Raw genomic sequence first — 8978 nt, 5'->3', positions numbered from 1 at the left:
ATGAAAAGCCACAGATTGAAAAACCAAAACAAAAAAAGCACCTCCACTAATTTCAGAAGGAAATTAACATTCATATTATCCCAATCCAAAATTCCCAATTTTTGTAGATTTGAACATACATCAATTGAACAGTGAAAACAAGTTTGTATAAATAATAAGTATGAGAAAGATCTAGTTCAAATATAAGAAGTAATGTAATGAAGTTTCTTATGCTCACCAAGGAAGGCAGCGGTTGAATTGGGGTGGCAGTTGGTGCACATCATCAGGCAGGCATTTGATATCAAAGTTGGATATGTTGGATGTATTGATTTCTTTGGGTTGACAACAAATTATCACAAGTTTGGTAGCTTTAAAAGGTAGAAATTTATTCTCTCATAGTTAGGAAGGCTGAATCCAAAATCAAGGTTTGAGCAAACTGTCTGGAGGTGGTAAGGGAGAAGCTGTCCCATGCCTCTTAGCATCTAGTGATTGCTGGCAATCTTTGTAGTTCCTTGGCTTAGAGACAGATCACTCAGCCTCTGTCTCGGTCTTCACACAGCATTCTTACCTGTGTCTCCGTGGCCAGATTTTCCTTTCCTTATATGGATACCAGTCATTGGAGGATCCACCCTCCATTGTGACCCCATCATAACTTGATTACATCTGCAAATATTATTTTCAACTAGGGTCATACTGAGGTACCAGAGGTTAGGATTTGAACTTAACTTTTTATTGAACACAATTCAGCCCACTGGATAAAAAATGTCTTTTTCTTGGACTACAAGAAATTAAAGGCTCAACCTGAGAGCAGTTCAAAACATAGAAAACACATGTGTAAAATAAACTGAAGATTCAGAAGATGCTTCCTCTTCATTCTTCCCACCTGGCATACCAACAAAACAAAAGTGAATTTTAATCCAAACATTATGCTCACTTTTAATTTTTTCCATGTGATACTTTTTGATTAGAGATTATTATGTGAAGTGAATAAATGGGTCTTTTCTAAAATATTATTAATTTAGTATATTGTATTCAAGGTGTTTTGGGATTTAAAAAACTGTTATTTCCACCCAAAAAAATGTTACTTTGAGAAAAGTGAACTGCGTGGTAAAAGTGTTTAACTGAATAGTCATAACATGAAATAAATATACATCTGCAGATTCACAAACAATCCCGCTGTGATCCAGATAATTTCATAAGGACTGAAAGTAATATTTTCAATATATGCCATTAAATAGACCCTTAAAAATTCTCAAATACCTCTATAGTCTAAAATTTCCTCCAATGAAAAGGAAATGATTGTTGCAATGTGGAGGCTTCAGGGTCAGGTAAGGGATCCTCCAGGTTCATTTTTTAACAAATGAATTTGCATACCAGGTATTATGAGATTGAATTATGTCCCCCTAAAAAAGATATGTTTAAGTCCTAACTCTCAGTATCTTAGAATGTGATCTCATTTAGAAGTAGGGTCTTTGTAGATGTAGTCAAGATGAGGTCATTAGAGTGGGCCCTAATCCAATAGGACTGGTATCCTCATAAAAAGGGGAAATTCAAACAGAGACAGACACTATGTGGAGATAAAGGCAGAATGACATGTAGAGATGAAAGCTGAGATTGAAGTGATACATCCATAAACCAAAGAACACAAAAGGTTGCCAACAACCCACCAGAAGCTAGGAGAGAGCCATGGATCAGATTCCCTTTCATACCCCACAGAAGAAACCAAGCCTTGATCTCAGACCTCTAGTTTTCAGAGCTGTCAGACAGTAAGGTTCTGTTGTTCCACTTGGTGAGACTTTGCTATGGCAGTCCTAGCAAACTAATACACCAGCCTTGGTTGTAAAAGTGACTTGACGGAAAAAGTTAAAGTTATTGTATGCCATGGACTTTAAAGGTTGGCCTTGATCAATGAAAACCTCAAATGTTGAATGTCAGGAGTCTGTCCTATGCTGTAGCTTTCCTAGACAATCTCATCCATACCTTTCCGAGTCTGTTCTCATTGCTGCTCCATTAACAATGAGAGATGAAACTTAGCTTCCCATTCCAAGGGTCGTTGTGGATGAAGTTCTGTTTCTTCTCTTTCACTTTGGTTGCTTAACTCCAAACAGAAGTCTGAGATGGCACTGAAATGCTACATGTATGTAACAGTAACTCTTCACTCCCAGTACTATCTACATTCTTTACTTCTTCCTTTGTAAGAGAGAATAGGGGAAGGCCATGTACGCAGCTATAAACACATTTCTCAGCCTCACTTGCTCAAAGAATGGTCTATAAGTATACATATGTATATTTATTTATTTTATTTTTGAGACGGAGTCTTGCTCACTGTGCGATCTTGGCTCACTGCAAGCTCCACCTCCCAGGTTCATGCCATTCTCCTGCCTCAGCCTCTCAAGTAGCTGAGACTACAGGCGCCTGCCACCATGCCTGGCTAAATTTTTTTGTATTTTTTGTAGAAATGGGGTTTCACCGTGTTAGCCAGGATGGTCTCGATTTCCTGACCTCATGATCCGCCCGCCTCGGCCTCCCAAAGTGCTGGGATTACAGGTGTGAGCCACCATGTCCGGCCTATAAGATATATCTTATAAACAAGATGTTAGGTGACACTTTTGGAAAAGTTTATTCAGCTAACGGATCCCTCTTTACCCTTCTCATTTTTTTCTTTTGCAAAACATGGTGGTAATATCTTGAGGTCCAACAGCCTTTCAAAGATCATGAGTAAAAGGCTAAGAGATCCATCCCTGAGTTCCTGACACTCTTGTGCTATTCAACAGATACCAACAACTGCCATCTCAATACTTTTTATTGATTGACAGAAATAATAGCAATATAAAAATAACATAATTGACATCATTAGCCAATTACAACTTTTCACATATAAAAACCTATCCATGCAGAAATCATCTAAGCTTGTCATACTTTACAACCCAGACTCATATATTAACATTCTTCATTTTTGTCTTTAAAAAACAGTTTTGTCATTGTTTGACCAAGAGAATGTTATTTCACAACTCAAATAGCACAATGCTAATCAAAATAAATATTATTCTTCTGAGGTTTATTCTCATTACATTAGGCAGCTACCTCAGAAATACAGAAAGCAAAAAAAAAACAACAAGATCTTTGACCTACTTAAAAATTTTTAATTCATCAGAGCAAGTGATCATCTCTCAATGGCCACAGAATGGGCAAAGTCTAATTGTTCAATATGGGTTTGAGAAAGTTTTAAATTTTGTGGGCTACTAAAATATACGAAGGTAGTCAACACTTATTCACTATTCACTGAGACCTCTCCAAACAGCTTCACTAGCAGAGGAGTAGAAAAGTAGGAATTTTAAAAAGGAAGACTTGAGGATTCTTTATTCTTTGGGTATATTAGCCACTTTTTTGAAACTCAAGGAAATGTCTAGGGCATAGTTCTAAGAAAAGGATAGGCGGTTGTCAATACAAAAATCACTTCAAAAGTTATACCACTGAACCTGAGGACCTATCAGTCTGGAGTTTTTGGTTTTGTTTCTACTTTTAAACCATAGCCTTATATATAAGAGAATAAATGAAAGCTACCCTTTGCTTTCAGTAATTCTTATTTCCTTTCTCCATGCAAAGAAAAAGGAAAGGAAATAGAAAAGGAGGCTATCATCTGATTTATTCTAAAATGAGGCTACATCGTTACTTAAGATAAGGTATACATAATCTTTAACATCATAAAGTTCAGAACATATTGTCAAAATGCCTCTTTAAAACAAGAGTGAATTTTTAAGAGATTTTCCCTATGTTTTCTTAGTTAACAGAACTTATTAAAAACCTATACTTTTTTCAGCAATTTCTCCCTGCCAATTGCATTATTTCATTTCAGAAGCCTTAGTTCAATTCAATTGCTGAACTGTCAGGCATTATTTCTTTGAGGGAGTTACCTCCCATGTGAGAAAACAAGTTGCCATGATGAGCAAAAACCTGAGATGTTTCATATGATTTGGTTTTCCATCTAAACCACTCCTTGGCTCAGAAAAAGCATGTCATTCAAAGGCACAAGGGAAAATATTTTTGATTAATCACCATCCCAGAAAATTCAGCCAACAAAACATTTTAGGATAGATCTTCCTGATGCTACATGTCACTCATTGGCAATCTTAAACAACAACAGTTTAAGAAATATGCCATAGTTCTTGGCCATAGGAACAAAAGTCTTAGATGTTTCTTGCATTCTCATCTTTTTATCTTCCCAGAGGCAGATTTTCAGGTTAGGACTTCTAAATCTGCTATCTTAAGGTAGAGTTCCACCTTGCAACCACCCTTCTGTTTTCCTTTTTATTTTCATATCTATTAACCTTTCAAATCTCATTTCTAGATGACAGCATTCTTCAGTTTTTTGACACTAATATGGATCTATAAGTGTAATATCTTAAATGTGTATGGCATCTTAGAGTATAATGAGATTTCATGTTTCTTATCTTGTTTTTGATGAGGTAGGTCAGGTAGGGAGTGTTACAAATATAAATTTGGAGACTGAGGATAAGTTCAGCTATTTATATAACTTAGGTTCATTTACAGTAAGGGAAGGAGCCAAACCTGGAATCCAGGATTCAGCTTCCTAGTCCAGTTCTTCACCCACTCTCCTATACTTTCCTTCTATTGTAACTTGGGAAATGGGTACTTTTGCCCCATCAACTAAGAATGAAGTGACCCATAAAAAAGAGTTCTCTCCCACTGAATGGAGACATTCAATAAATGTCTCCAAATTGAATTATTATTGGTGAAAGCTTAAGAAGGTACTAAGGTATAGAAAAATGTCCTTTTGAAATAAGCAAATTACATTACGTTACTGTCAACAATTAGGCCATTTACCAAAACTATAATATTCAATGCCATTCATTGCAAATTTAATACAAAGACATTTTTAAAAGCTGAACAACTGACAAATATTTCCAGAGGTATCCTGTGCCTGAATTATGTGTTTACCTTAGGAAATGTTACAAAGCCAGGTACAGGATGTTGTAACAACCTCTGCTTGGATCAGAAGATTGTTGCTCCGAAATTTAGAGGACAATTGGCTTGTATTCTTTGTTCCCCTATCTCGTAAGCTATTTTTAAGGAAACTTATATTAGCACAGTATTGGGAAATAGTCCATAAGGTTAGCAAAGGCTGAAAATTGGTGGCAAAAAAATTTGGTTTCTCTCTTCTGTTCTTCCATTTCCTACTCAATTTTAGCTCTATCTGTAGCTATGATAATCAGCTTAGCACAACTACAAATTAAGGCTGAATAAGCACACTCACAGCCTAAATAAATAAAAACAAAATTGCAGGTGAAGGTGTAAGTAGATAGGCTTAAAAATCATGTATCCCTGTATTTTTCCTTCATTTTTTTTTTCTGTTTGTTTTTCTTGGACATCATTGTGGGAGAGGAGTATTCTGAGTTTTTATACATTAGAGCAAAAAAGTTAAACTTTCTCTCAAACCAAGAAGTAATTTGCTCATTCAGTTATCCATTCAATAAATATGTATTTTGAGAGTTTGTTCCGAGAAAGCCACTGTAATAAACAGTGGAATATGATATATGGTATGTACCTTCATGAAACTTATAATCTCTTGAGAGACAAACAAAAATTAAAATTAAAGTCAAACATAATCAGTGCTACAATATTGAGAATATAGGATTCTGTAAAATAATTTAGAAAAAAACATTTCCATGGGCATACTAAGATCAAACACAATTCACTGAATATTTTGTTTAAATCAACGTGAACTTTCTCTTGTCAGAAAGCTTTTAGGAGTAAAAATAAGAGTGACAGTACTCCAAGGATATCCTTGAGCCTGCTATAATGCAGAGAAAAATTAAGACCATTCTTAAACTTGAATTCATTAAGTTTTTGGAGTATGTTAATTGCAATGTGGTATATTGCAACACTATAATTGTGATTATTTTGAACATGGGTTTGGAGTAAAATAAAAGGATCTACTCTTTTATGCTAATAAAATTTTTTTAACAGTGGAACTCTACCTTCCTTGGTTCATGTCTTAAATTGGATGCGCTTAAGGGTGTAATTCCATGAGGAAATAAAGCCAACTTCAGTCCATTAAAAAGGTAAAAAAAAAAAAAAAAAAAAGGCAGCTAATGTGTATCTGCATTCAAAGTGATGAGGAAATATATCATTCCATAATGTAGTCTGTGCTTTAGCATAGTAATACCACAGACATAACATTTTCATATTGTTTACCTAAATCACTGTTAAACTGTGAGTTGTAGCCTGGTACTGATCCTAATAGTCAAAAAATAATAAGGAAATGGAGCAAAGTACAAATTTGTCTTCTATGTCCTACTAAATATACGAAGTATTTCTATGAGACATAACCAATAAACTTTTGACAAGACTCCATATTGATTGAACAATGCCAGCACAATAACTTTTGGTTGCGGTAGAATCCTCAAACCTCAACTACAAAAATCTCAGCTTTGTGTTGATAATTTGAAAACAGCACTCAAATAGAAGAGACATGAACATTTATTTCTGTTTATGGGTTTGTACTACTATCCACTGGTTTATAAAAACTATCCAAAGGAACTTTATTCCAGTAATTAAGATAACCCACAACTGGGATAGATAATAATACATATCCAGAGATTAGCCAGTTTGATTTTCAAGGTCTTTCATAATTTGAAATGCCTTTTAATTTCAACAGTAAGAATCAAGTCTACTGAAATTTAGTTTTGAGTTATATCAGAGTTATTGTGGTATTAATTTAACAAAGGAATATCTTATTGAAGACATTTCTTCCTTGTCTTTCTAACACAATACATGTCCTCTTAACAGTGATGCAGATTTAAATACAAAGATCCATGGAACTGACACAGATCAGTTTTCTGTGGAACTGACACAGCTCAGGCTCCCCCAATCTTAGAATCTGAGAAAAAGTTTGCCAAACTCAGATTTACATCAATCCAAAAGAAATACCTTCTAATTTCTCCATCTAGTCTTATCTACTGAGGGTTACCAACCCTGGCAGCTGCTACACTAAACAGCCCTAGCTAAGCCCATTCTAGAGCAGACAGCGCCAAAGAATAATTTTTTTGATGTTCACAATCCCCAAGAGAGTAGTTGTCAGCTGGCCAGGGAATGAGTCTGTGTGGGCCAAACCACAGAAATATTCTTATCTAGTGTATATTTATTTTACTATTTGGCATATCATAAATTTGATCCAAATTTCCCTTTCTTTATGAAATGTTAATATATGTGTTCTGATCAGAGGCCGGAAATCTCTGCCATACTAGCTTTTAAAAGAATAGAAAAAAAAAAAAGGTTTTATATTATATCCAGATATTTTGACTTAACACGTTTGTAAAATCTACATTTGTATAACCAGCCTCAAATAATATTTAAAATATGCACAATATTCAAAAATAGAAGAATATTCTTATTTCTTTAGCACAACTCTAAGGAAAATATCCTAATTGTTTCTGTGAATATTTTTACTGGGCATATAGCATACAGTACATGCTCAAAAAGATTGAATTTATTGCAAGAGCAAATTAGACATATAATTGTATATAATATCTTATCATATTAGCATGTTAACTGTGATTGTCTAAACTTTGATATATCCAGTTCAGTATAAAATCTTTTTTCACTAATCTACTACCAGTCTTTCAAAATAAAAAATAAAGAATATCAGATATTTATTTTTTTAACTTCCTGCTGTCTCCTATTTTGAAAATTAGCATTTTAAAGGAAGTAATTTAGAAGACTTCTCATGATTTATAACTTGAATTTGACTATATTTGTCTTCCTTTCCTATGGCAGTTCACGTAAAACGACAGTAACAATAAAATTAAAGAATGCACTCATTATCGTAGAAGAAACAGAAGAATGAGTAGCATACTAGAGAACTTAAGAACAACAACAACAACAAAAAATAGATGGGGAGAATTCTTTTTCTGGCAGTGTGGCAGCCTAACATAATCTGCCCTGAAAATAACTAAAATTGCTGGATACGACATGCATAGCATCAGTTTAAATTTGTGAATGTGCTATAACAAGGTAAGAGTTATTTGAAGGCAGAAAGTAAATGACAAGAACTAAGCAATAAAACTGTTTTCACCTTCAGGATATTTTCCAAACCTAGGTAACCTTGACTGCCTGTCAAGGATACACAGGTCACGAGAAGTATGAGATAAGCCCTATAACTAATCCAACCCTACTGATAATTTTTCTGCATAAACTGAAGAGGATGTGGTTAACATAGTCTTGGTTGGAATACATGTAAACTCTGTTCCCTATAGTCTCCCTATAATTCCCCATTCTCATCCCGCCCCTACGCACACCTCTGCTGCTAATGATAAAAAGAATAAATTGCTCATCTCGAAACTTAGTGCTGGTAGTGGGGGGGAAAAGTAACTCTCCTAAGCATTTGTAAATACATGTGGGTTCTCAATGAGTTTTGCAAACCAATGCTATACTACCTGGAATGTCTGAAAATGTTAAGCCATAAATTTATTTTGAAGTAGTGCCAGATTAGTAGTAACTCTAGGCTCTGACAGAAAAAAACTTAATATCCTTGTTGGGGACACCAGTGGTAAACCAATACCTTAAGGAAATAACAGACATGTTTCCAAGAAATATAAACTCATCAACAAAATTACAAAACATGTAGGAAGTCAAGCACCATGAAGGTGTACAAAAAAATAAACACAGTAGAGCCAGATTCTCTGTGTGTCAAGTAACTCGTTAAAAATTAATATATTTTTTTCTAGCCAATATATTTATATTGGCCTGGATAAATCAAAATTCAAAGAAAGAATTAGATATGTGAGTACAGAGCAAAAAGTTCTAAAATAACTCAGATTGGAAAATAATCAAATTTAACTTTTTTGGCCAGGCGTGGTGGCTCACGCCTGTAATCCCAGCACTTTGGGAGGCAGAGGTGGGCAGATCACGAGGTCAGGAGATTGAGACCATCCTGGCTAACACAGTGAAACCCCGTTTCTACAAAAAATCAAAAAAAA

Source organism: Mandrillus leucophaeus, unplaced genomic scaffold (assembly GCF_000951045.1).
Source record: "Mandrillus leucophaeus isolate KB7577 unplaced genomic scaffold, Mleu.le_1.0 Scaffold258, whole genome shotgun sequence".
Classification (NCBI taxonomy): Eukaryota; Metazoa; Chordata; class Mammalia; order Primates; family Cercopithecidae; genus Mandrillus; species Mandrillus leucophaeus.
The sequence above is the reverse complement of the archived record's forward strand: the minus strand, read 5'-3'. Positions refer to the sequence as shown.